Here is an 11,297-nt window from a genome sequence, read left to right as displayed (position 1 = left end):
TATCATTGGGGTTAATGAAAATATTTGGTATAGGAAACATTTTTAAATTTTACAAGGTTTAAAAAAAAATTACGAGGTTTATTGGTCCAGTGTTTTTTAAAAATTATTATCTAATACATTTTATGTTGGGTTAATGGTGAAATATTTTGGCATTAAGAACAAAAGGAATTTTGCCTAAGGCTTTTCTCATTTGCAAAATGAGCTAAAAAACAAAGCTCAACATTCTTCTTATTCCATTATCCCATTATGGGCTCAATCGGCCAATAAAAAATATCCAGCTGAGTACAGGGATTGGGGTCCAATCTTAATTTATTCAGCTTGAATCCTTCCAATTAATCACCTCAGTTCAATAATTTCCAACTCTTATTTCATCTTGTCCCAGATAGACCCAACCTAAATGACTGTTTTGGAACAAAGTGCCTGTTCTACCAGTCCGTTAAGAAATTTCCACTAGATGATAAAAGGCAAACAGACTGAATATGGAAATTTACAGAATTCCAAGAGAATTTATTGTGTCCTCCAATAATTTAGTTTTACGTCTGTGCCCCTTCTAGGCAGAATCAGTCACCAGTCACTGAACAAAATAACAAATTCTCAAACTCTGCAAATATACTGCACTTCATTTGGGTCAATTTTTTAAATTTTTATATTATTATTTTTTTAAATAACACATTCATTTAAGACAATTTAGAAAGCATACAGAGGCAAAAAGAAAATGAAATCACTCATATTTTCCTTCCACTTCTAAGAGATTTTGTGAACATTCTGTTCTTTAATTTTTCAGTCCTCCCTCTGTATGTGTGAAATATTCTAGAGAGCCGAGCGTTAGAATAACTTGACCACATTACTCACTTTAGTCACATTAACCTATTTATCTCCATCACACCAAGATCATAACTGGTCTCTGTCTTAGAATGTTTTGAGCTTAGAATCCCATTTTGAGCTCATGTTATTTGTTGCTTCTCATGCCCCATAAGTGTTAGTGAATTTCTTCCCTGGATTCTGACCACTTTACTTCTAACCTCTCTACAGGCTTCTAGCTAACATTTTGTTTCCACCTGTGAAACCTGTCATGCTTGCCTTCCCCACTGGACACCTGGCCCCTTTTTGGTATCACCCTCTACCTCTGTTCCACCCTCCCCTCTGGTCTTCAACTTCCAATCCCACCAGAGCTTCCTGCCTACATTCTCTTTCATTCCACTTGGACATCTTTGTCTCTTGCTAGATCTCCTAACATTGCCATTTTTTTTATTGGGTGTTCCCAGATGTGTCTTCCTAACACTCTGATGCCAGACCTGATGGTCTGTCATATCCCTCCGTTAAAAGAAACGCACTTCTGACTCTTGATAGGTCTAAATAGTCTATTAAGGACTCTGTGTATTCAGCAAGAGAAGCCTAAGGAGATTTCCTACCCCTTTCTTTCTGAGCTTAGAATGATATCATTTTTGTAGAACAGTATTTTAAAGCAATTACCTGCATTCAATTATGTTAAGCTTTATGCAGTTGTAAAACAAGCATAATTTTCATTCATTCTGGAAAGCAAAGCACAGATGCACACGTTCATCCCAGACAGGAAAGACTGCTGCATAAATTTACAGGTTCAGAGAGTTGTGATATTATCCTTCAATGTGATGTTACAACGACTCACTGGACATAAAAATAATGTAATTTTCAATAAGACACTCTCTACCTTGTTCTGATGTTGACCCTCTAGTCCTCTATACTTATCCTGAGTCCATGCACCAATGGCTTTCCCAACTCTAACACTAACAATTACCATTATGGGAGAAGTTTGCATTTTTGTTCAGGAAAACAAATCAATCTAGAAACCTAACCATGATTATCTGTAAGCTTTTATTGCTTTCTCCTGATTAAATATTGCTACTTTAAACTCACAATACAAACCTATTGTGAAAAATCTAGGAAGCCCAAAATCTGGACCTGTCAAAAGTTCTGATTTCTTCTCTGATCCTTAACTTAAGCACTCTGCTGCATTATTCAGAACACCAAAAGCAATAATCAGGCAAGAGTGATCAAGGCAGGAAACTTTCAACTGAAAGGCAAAAGGCAAAAGGTCCAGGCCAGCAGACCAACAGAGCACTAGCTACCATCCCTTCTTCCTGTTTAAGGAATCACTCCAGCAATGCTCTCCCCTCTCTTACATCAAATCTTCTCTCCCTAATGGGTCATTCCTATCAATCTGCAATTTGAAACGTAGAGTGATGATTTCAGCTTCCCTCCTCCCCTTAACAACAAACACCCAACACACACAAACGCACACAAACACACACACACACACACACACACACACACACACGCACACACACACTCACACAGACTCAGGTTACAAACTGCTCAGTGCACATCCAGCTAGTTGCAAGATAAAAACAGTCAGGAGAGGACATGAAGATTTATTCTATGTTCCTATCCTTCTCTTCCAGAGGACAAAATACACAACAAGTTGGGAAATCATACTAAAGAAAAAAAGTAAAAGCCATATTTGGGACATCCCACTCCTCACTTCCTACTGTAATCCCAAGGGGAGGTTGGGTGCCTAAGAGCATCTCCCCAGAAGTGTAAGGGTGATTTTGGGTGGAGGGGATTGCCAACCACTTCTGTGGTTAGCAGCATATCTAGGAGGATGCCAGGCAGGCCTGAGAAAAGGGTCAGCAGAGAGGAAAAGGAACAAGCAAACATCACCTCTGGTATCCTAAACAGCAAGTCTGAGGGAGCGGGGATTTCTAGGTTTTTTGTGAACTTAGAGTAGATACTTGCAAGTATCTGGTAAGATGATTCAGCTTGCTAGCCCCAAAAGAGGCCAGCCAAAAGAATGAGGAGGTCTCTCCAAGCATCCTCATGAGAGTGACATTGTCTTTAAACCCTACGTGGCAATCCCTGACACACCACCGTGATGCTCAGGGAAGACAGGGCAGGCTGGAAGTCCAACTACGTCCTTCGGATCATCCAACTTTTGAATGATTATCCAAAATGCTTCACTGTGGGATTACACAATGTAGGTTCCAAGCAGATGCAGCATATTTTCATGTCCCTCCCCAGGGAAGGTTGTTATGCTAATGGCCAAGAACACCATGATGCGCAAAGGCCACCCAAGGGCATTTGGAGAACAACCGAGCTCTGGAGAAACTGTCACTTCCCACCTGGCAGAATGTGGGCTTTGTGTTCACCAAGGAGGACCTCACTGAGATCAGGGACATGCTGCTGGCCTATAAGGTGCCAGCTGGAGCTATAGCTCAATGTGAGGTTACTGTGCCAGCCCAGCACACTGGTTTGGGGTCTGAGAAGACTTCCATCTTCCGGGCTTTAGGCATCACCACTAAAATCTTCAGGGGCACCAGTGAAATCCTGAGTGATATGCAGCTGATTAAGACTAGAGACAAAGTGGGAGCCAACAAACCACATTGCTGAACATGCTGAACATCTCCTTGGAGCCGACTATCCAGCACATGTTTGACAATGGCAGCATCTACAACCCTGAAGTGCCTGACATCACAGAGGAAACTGCATTCTCACTTCCTGGAAGGTGTCCGCAATGTAGTCAGTGTATGTCTGCAGACAGGTTAGCCAACTGTTGCATCAGTGCCCCTTTCTATCATTAATGGATACAAGTGGGTACTGGCTTTGTCTCTGCAGAGGCTGATGACACCTTCCTACTTGATGCAAAGATCCAGGCCTTCTTGATTGATCCATCTGCCTTTGTGGCTGCTGTCCCCGTGGCTGCGGCCACCACTCTTACACCTCCTGCTGCCACAGCCCCAGCCAGGATGAATGAAATAAACGAAGAGTTGGAGGAGTTGGGACAAGGATATGGTATTTGGTCTCCCTGACTAATCACCAATTCATCCAACTTTATCTGTGAAACAAGAAAAGAAGACATACTTCTCTTAAAAAAGGGGGGGGGGGATGAAGACAACCACATCAGCAAAAACTTGAAAAGAGGGGAGGGGATCCCCTGCATTATGTTATAAAAGGCACCAGTTGGACACAGAAGATCATCTACCATGACACACACAGGAGCCAATGTTGGACATCCTCCATGTCTAGAGACTCAACTATGGACATCAATAGCTGGACTGCATTGGTATCTGGGCAAGAAATGAGACTAAGGGAGTGGACCAGTCTTTGTGCTGTCACACCATATACTATCCACATAAGTAAACTCCCTCTCTTCCTTCCACTGCCAGCTAATGGAACCTTGAACCCAGTGAAACAGAAGCAGGACCATGAGTAGGGAAAAGAGAAGACTGGGAGGCAGAGCTGGGAATAGCTGAGATAATAATATGCAAAATCTGACTGAATATTTACACAAAAGAAACATTTAAAATGCAGTTGACTAGAATACATAAAGGTGACAAGATTATTTTCCACTGCCAAGTGAGAATAGTGGCTTAAAATGGAACTTCTATTAAAGAAATAGAGCTTTGTTTTTTTCCTACCTACTTTGTAATCATTTGTGTAACTTCTGACGTCATCTATCCATAGAAATCAGAAGGAAGAGAGCTGATCCATTAAGAAGAGGACTGAGAAATTAGATAATGAATGGAATGAGATCACAATGACCCTATCAGGCAGAGAGAATGAGCCTGACTTCAGATGAATTTTCTAGGTCCTAGGTAAGACCAAGAGCAGCTTCTTTTTTACCTTTACACAAGAACACAGACTTACAGAACACAATAAAAGGACAAGTGGTGTTTGATGCCTGTTTTCAACTTCTCAAATCCAATGGGAAAGAAAGGGAGTACCTCTAGCCAAAGGGTGGAGATAAATCTTTCTCAGCACTCCAGGCAGTACGTAATGATGGTTGAGAAGTCAAGGCTTGGCATGGCAGCCTCAGGATACTGAATTTTTAATCATCAGTCCAGCCAAAAGGAAGTCTTTCCATCAGCAGGACCCAAGAGATGCTACACAGCAGCACTGGTCAAGTATGCATCCTACTGTCCAATGACACTCAGAAAGAGAACATCAAGCTACCCTTGCCATAAGGCACCTGAGTTTAGTGTGACTTATGAGGATGGCCAGGTAAAAAGGGGGCATCCTAGACACACTCAGGAAAACCAGCTCCCTTAAGGACATTAGGGATGGTCGGGCAGACAGAAGCTGAAGTTTCTTAAAAGGTGGGAAGTGGGGGGAGCTTTTAAAATGCAGGACCAGGGGTGCCTGGGTCGCTCAGTTGGTTGAGCATCCGACTCTTGATTTTGGCTTAGGTCATGATCTCAGGGTCATGTCAGTGAGCACCGCATCAGGCTCCACGCTCAGTGTGGAGTCTGCTTGGGATTCTCTCTCCCTCTTCCTCTCCTGGCTCGCACGTGCACTCTCTCCCCAACACCCCCCATCAAAAATAAATAAATGAATAAATTTTTTTAAATAAATAAATAAATAAGCAAGACTAAAAGTCTATCACACAATCTTGCTTCAAAAATCAAAACGAGGGGCTCCTGGGTGGCTCAGTCGTTAAGCGTCTGCCATTGGCTCAGGTCATGATCCCAGCGTTCTGGGATCGAGTCCCACATCGGGCTCCCCGCTCAGCGAGAAACCTGCTTCTCCCATTCCCACTCCCCCTGCTTGTGTTCCCTCTCTCACTGCCTCTCTCTCTGTCAAATAAATAAATAAAATCTTTTAAAAAAACAAAAATCAAAATGAACTTTTTAAAAATAACTTATACCAGCCAATTTTATATTTAAGGTATGGGTTTCTCTTACAATGTAGAGGATGACCTGGAAATTAAAAAACAAAAACAAAAAACCACCTCAGTTCTTAATAGAAGTTCCTTAGAAGGGCATCAGCCCCATGGAGGATTGTCTTCTCAGACCAAGACTCCTTGCACTCTTTGCCCAATTACTAATGTTTCCTTACTGAATATTACAAAACTCTACCATAGTATGAAAGTTCTGTTGATGACATGGGGCTCTTTGTGCCAATAGATGTTTACATACAGAGATGAAACATCTTAAAATTTCTTCTAATTTATTTATAAAGATATTTCTGCCACTAACAAACCCAGTGTATTATCAAAATGCAAATGATAACATTTAGCCAAGTGTGTGGTCTGAACAAAGAAAAAGAAGCTCTAGAGACACTGACAAGCCAAACAAATATCAGCATAAGGAATCTTAATATTTATACTTTTTGTATGACTCCCCACTACAATTACAAAAGGGTTGAAAGAACAAATTATTGAATCCTATTTTAAAATGACTTAGAATCTTCATCTCCATTGTAACTTGCCAAGATTTCTAAGAAGATATTTAACTACACTCCCACTTGGCCTCATTAAATTTCATATAAATGTGTTTATCATCTCGATTGTATAATTTTGAAAATATTGCCTTATAAATATTTTATCAACAAGAAGTACTAGCACCCCCCCCCCACCCACTGACTATGAGAAAACAAAACTGTTTTTCCAAATTGGATAGAAGAAAAATTTCCTTATATAATCACAAGTTTTGACAAATGTGGGGAATTTATCTTGAGTCATTCTGAACGGAAGCTTCTAAATTCCAACTGTGAGAAGCCTGTGAAGGACATTAGTTCCTCTTGAGCTTTTAGGATTGAAACCCAGCCTGTTATTTTGTGACACCGATCTTCACAACCTATAGATGATTCAGCTAATGTATACAGAAAAGCTACAGTGATAGTGGATAAAAAAAAAAAAAAAAAGATTTTTGTTAGAAATTGGACATATTTTTTTCCTGTAGTTAAAAGCTTTAAAAAATAATGGTACCATCCTACTTTCCAACACACGTGTGAAACCATCAGTAACTGTCTTTGTTTATCTCAGTTTGCATTTCAGGATTTAAAAGTACTTGAGGGGCAACTGGGTGGCTCAGGCAGTAAAGTGACTGCCTTCGGTTCAGGTCATAATCCCAAGGTCCTGCGATTGAGCCCCACACCAGGCTCCTTGCTCAGCAGGGAGCCTGTTTCTCCTTCTCCCTCTGCCCCTTCTCCCACTCACACTCATTCACTCTCTCTCAAATAAATAAATAAAATCTTAAAAAAAAAAAAAAGGATTCCTCATAGTGTTAACTTAGAGGAAAATGAAAAAAGGGGTATTATGACTTCTTTTAAAAGATGATACCTGTCAGGATGCCTGAGTCGCGCAGTCGGTTAAGTGGCCAATTCTAGGTTTCAGCTCAGGTCATGATCTCAGGATCATGAGATTGAGCCCAGCATTGGGATTTGAGCTCAGTGCTGTGTCTGCTTGAGATTCTTTCTCCCTCTCCCTCTACCCTTCCTGCTCATGCTCTGTCTCTAAAATAAATAAAAAATCTTTTTTAAAAATAAAATAAAATATAATACCCGTCTCTGCCCTACACTGAATTCTTTGAGCCCTATTTCAAAGACTAAGTAAATGGTCCATATGCAAATGGATAACCTTATGACTATAAATCACTTTCTACCTCTAGAATCTTAATATACATATATATATACACATATATATATAATGCTAATGGTTCAGAAAAAAATAAAATAAAAATTGATGCATTTTGAGTGTTTTTTAAATCATTTCCAGAAATAACTGGCAAAATAATGCCTCTAAAAGTTTAAGCCAAATTAAATTGCCTACAAATGATCAGAAATCATGGTTGCCATGGTTTCAGGTGCCCAAGAATATGGTGTATGGACTAAATAGTGCCTTGCAGCAAAAATGCCTCTGTATTAAGTGCAAGCAACCAAAAAAAAAAAAAAAAAACCACTAATTATAGTGTTCTCAGGCATTTGAAATCTTTCAAAAATAACAATAATGATTAATAATAATTTTTTGAACTGTCAGCTGATCTTACCTACTAGTATGACAACTATCACTTATTCCCATCCTGAGTTCTCAGGCATATCCCTGCACTACAACCCCAACCCTCTGCGGATGTCTAGCAGAGAAGGAAATGGCCTTGTGATCATGATGAAGAAAGTTACACACAGCCTCTGGTCCAACAGGTATTCTTTTTTTTTTTTCAGATTTTATTTTTAAGTAATCTCTATACCCAACGTGGGGCTTGAACTCACAACCCCAAGATCAAAACTCAAATGCTCCACCAACCGAGCCAGTCAGGCACTGCCTTACAGGTATTCTTAATGCTCAACAAAAAGTTCTTGAATTTTTGGGGTGCCTGGGTGGCTCAGTCGTTAGGCGTCTGCCTTCGGCTCAGGTCAGGGTCCTGGGATCGAGCCCCGCGTTGGGCTCCCTGATCAGCAGGAAGCCTGCTTCTCCCTCTCCCTCTGCTTGTGTTCCCTCTCTTGCTGTGTCTCTCTCTGTCAAATAAATAAAATTTAAAAAAAAAAATTCTTGACTTGTTAAAAGTTGTTTAAAGTTATTTTCCCCAAAAAATCTAAAACTTTATGGTGCCTTTAACTTTTGTTTTAGTTTTTGTTTTCACTAGAGCAGATCTCTGTTTTCTCTTCCTTTATTTTCTCCATTCCACTCCAATACAGAGCTTTTATGGACTTCAAATCAGTCAGTGGATCAGTCAACGTTTATTGAGCAACACTATGTCAGACACTATTCAGACACTGAGGTTACAAAGATAAATAAGACATAGTCTCTTCCCTTATAAAAGAGGTTGGTTTGTCAGTCCCATGTTTAGACTGACAGTTATTTAAAATATAACATAGTAAACCTATGGTAAAAACATGGACAGCATATTATGCACAGAAGAGAGGGCCCTGGGGAATCAGAGAAAGCCAGGAATCTTCCTCAGTTTTACCCTTGAGTTACCTTTGAGTTAGTGAGCAGTGGAAATTAGCCAAGTGCCCGGGGAGCAGGAAAGAATTCCACTTAGAAGAGCAGAAGTCTTGGCTTTATGTGTCCAAGGAATTATAACACTAAATGTCACAACAAAGCACAGTATGTCAGATGGGGGGTGGCAAGAAATTAATATGCAGCGATATGGGCAAAGCAAGAGTCTAGCTCTTTACACGTTAGCTGAGTTTAGCAGGTAATACGGAATCACTCAACAGCTTTAAGTGGAAGAGCCATGTGATCTGATTTGTCTTTTGGATAGATGCCTTTGGAGGACAAATCTGAAAGGAACAAAAGTGAAAACAGGGAGACCACTTGGGAGGCTATCTGTGATGGCTGATTTTATATGTCAACTTGACTGTGCCATAAGATGCCCAGATAGTTGATCAAACAGTATGCTGGGTGTTTCTATGTGGGTATTTGGGGGTAAAATTAACATTTAAGTGGGTGGACTTGAGTAAAGCAGATTACTTCCATATTGTGTACAGGCTTCATCCAGTCAGTTGAAGGCCTGAATAGAATAAAAAGGCCAAACCTTCCTCAAGCAGGAGAGAATTCTCTAGCCGACTGCCTTTGAACTTCATCTATAACATTGCTCCATCCTGCCTGATGGCCTTTGAACTAAAATATTGGCTCTTCCTAGGTCTCCCTCACCACCAGATGTTGGGCTTAACAGCCTCTATAATGACATAAGTCAATTCTTTATAATAAATCTAGCTAGCTAGCTATCCATCTATCTATCTTCTATTGGAGATATATAGATATAGATATACTTTATGTATATAGAATTCTATTTCTCTGGAGAACACTGACTAATACACTGTTTTGACTGAGAACCAAACAGTGGGGGCTCAAACTGGAGTAGTGATAATAAAGCTGGAAGTGAAAATGATTTAAGAAGGAAAATCAGTGGTACTAGGGACTAAAATGTGGGGGTTTCATAGGAGGATAGGAGTCAAGGACCATCACTTCAGTGTTCAGGTAAACGATTATACCACCAATTGAGGTAAAGATCCTAAAGGAGGTAAGGACACAGGCAGGTACAAGTAGTTAGTATGAGACATGTTAAGTTTGAGGTGCCCTGAGTATCAGACTTGGATATATGAGTCCAGAGCTCAAATGAGGGTTTGAGGCTAAAAATGCAGATTTGGAAGGCATCCTCTATCATTTAGAACCATGCACAAGACTAAATAAAATCACCCAGGGAAAGGATGAGCAAAGAGAAAAGCAGTGAGCCAGAGGCAGAACTTTGGGAAACATCCATATTTAACGGGTGGGCGAAGAAATTAGACCACAGAGTCTCAAAAAAGAAATGTCAAAACTGTAAATAGTCAGATTTTACCCATCTTGCAAACTAACATTTTAGCCTGCCACAGTTTCATGGGTGCTGGCAGAAGACATGAAACTCCTAGGTCAGAGATCAAGGACTTTATTACTGACAACAGTAGTAGACAGAATTATCAGCATGTTGTTGCACTGGTCTCCCCGATATCAATTCCCACAGGGTGGTGCTATACTACATCTCTTCTTTCTCCCCTAAGAAAAGGGCTGAAGAACGGAAAGAGCCTTATAGAGTTTTGAGAAAAAAGTCATTCTCGGCAGTAAAGCTAAAAAAAACTGACCTAAGGGAATAAGCCCACTCCAAGATGATCAGAGTCACTTCCTGCCACGGACCAGAGTCGTGACATGCACCAAGCAAAGTTGGAGAACTGTCAATCCTCTACACAAACTACCAGTGGGTCTAGATCACTGAGAACCAACCAAAATCAAACCATTATGGGAAGACATCCTATATTTAGTTATAGCAATATCAAAGATGGTAATAAATCTTAACCAGGAAAATTAAAACCCTTAATTCCCTCATTTACTAACCCACAGTATCCCCGGACCATAGTCCAACAATATATTCTCATCATGAACAAACAAAGGATCAAATCTCCGTTTTGAGGAAAGCTAGTCGTCAGGTATTCTGAGTTCAGTGGTGCGAATCACTGCTGTGTGGAGAGCTGGCATAATCTTTCTTAGGCAAGTGGTTCTCTGGAAAAGTACTTACAAACTTGTTTGGGAGTTTGAAGCATGCTTTAACCCCATAAGTACCTTTAATTCCTTGAGCATATGTGGTTTATGGTTCACTAAGGAAGTTATAATCTCTGGACAAAGGTTTATAAATTTGGGGCACCTCAAAGACCTTACTTTGTTGCAAAATATGGCATCTCCATGGAGATTGAAACAGTTTTTAAAAAACAGATATCTAGAAAAAAGAGAACCTAATTGTGGGCATACATTAAAAATGTATATTTCATATATTTGTACATATGTATTTTTAATTATATGAACTATTTTTATGTCTTTCTAAACAATGTTATAGTTACTAAAATAGTCACTCAAATACTATTTGGTTCAATTTTTACACAAACATGTGGTATATAAAGAGATCACTCATAGTTTCATACCTCCACACGTAACCAGCCACACAAATCAATTTTAACAGTAGTTCCAACACCCAACGTTTCAGTCATGGGATTTTTACACTCATACAATT

The 11,297-nt window shown here is 40.0% G+C and overlaps 1 pseudogene; it reads left to right on the top strand.

Moving 5' to 3' along the window:
* Nucleotides 1-2,911: 2,911 nt before the first annotated feature.
* On the top strand, nucleotides 2,912-3,845 carry LOC103659846 (annotated as a pseudogene).
* The last annotated feature ends 7,452 nt before the right edge of the window (nucleotides 3,846-11,297 follow it).

The sequence above is a fragment of the Ursus maritimus genome, unplaced genomic scaffold (assembly GCF_017311325.1).
Source record: "Ursus maritimus isolate PB19 unplaced genomic scaffold, ASM1731132v1 scaffold_1, whole genome shotgun sequence".
NCBI lineage: Eukaryota > Metazoa > Chordata > Mammalia > Carnivora > Ursidae > Ursus > Ursus maritimus.
The sequence above is the reverse complement of the archived record's forward strand: the minus strand, read 5'-3'. Positions and strand labels throughout refer to the sequence as shown.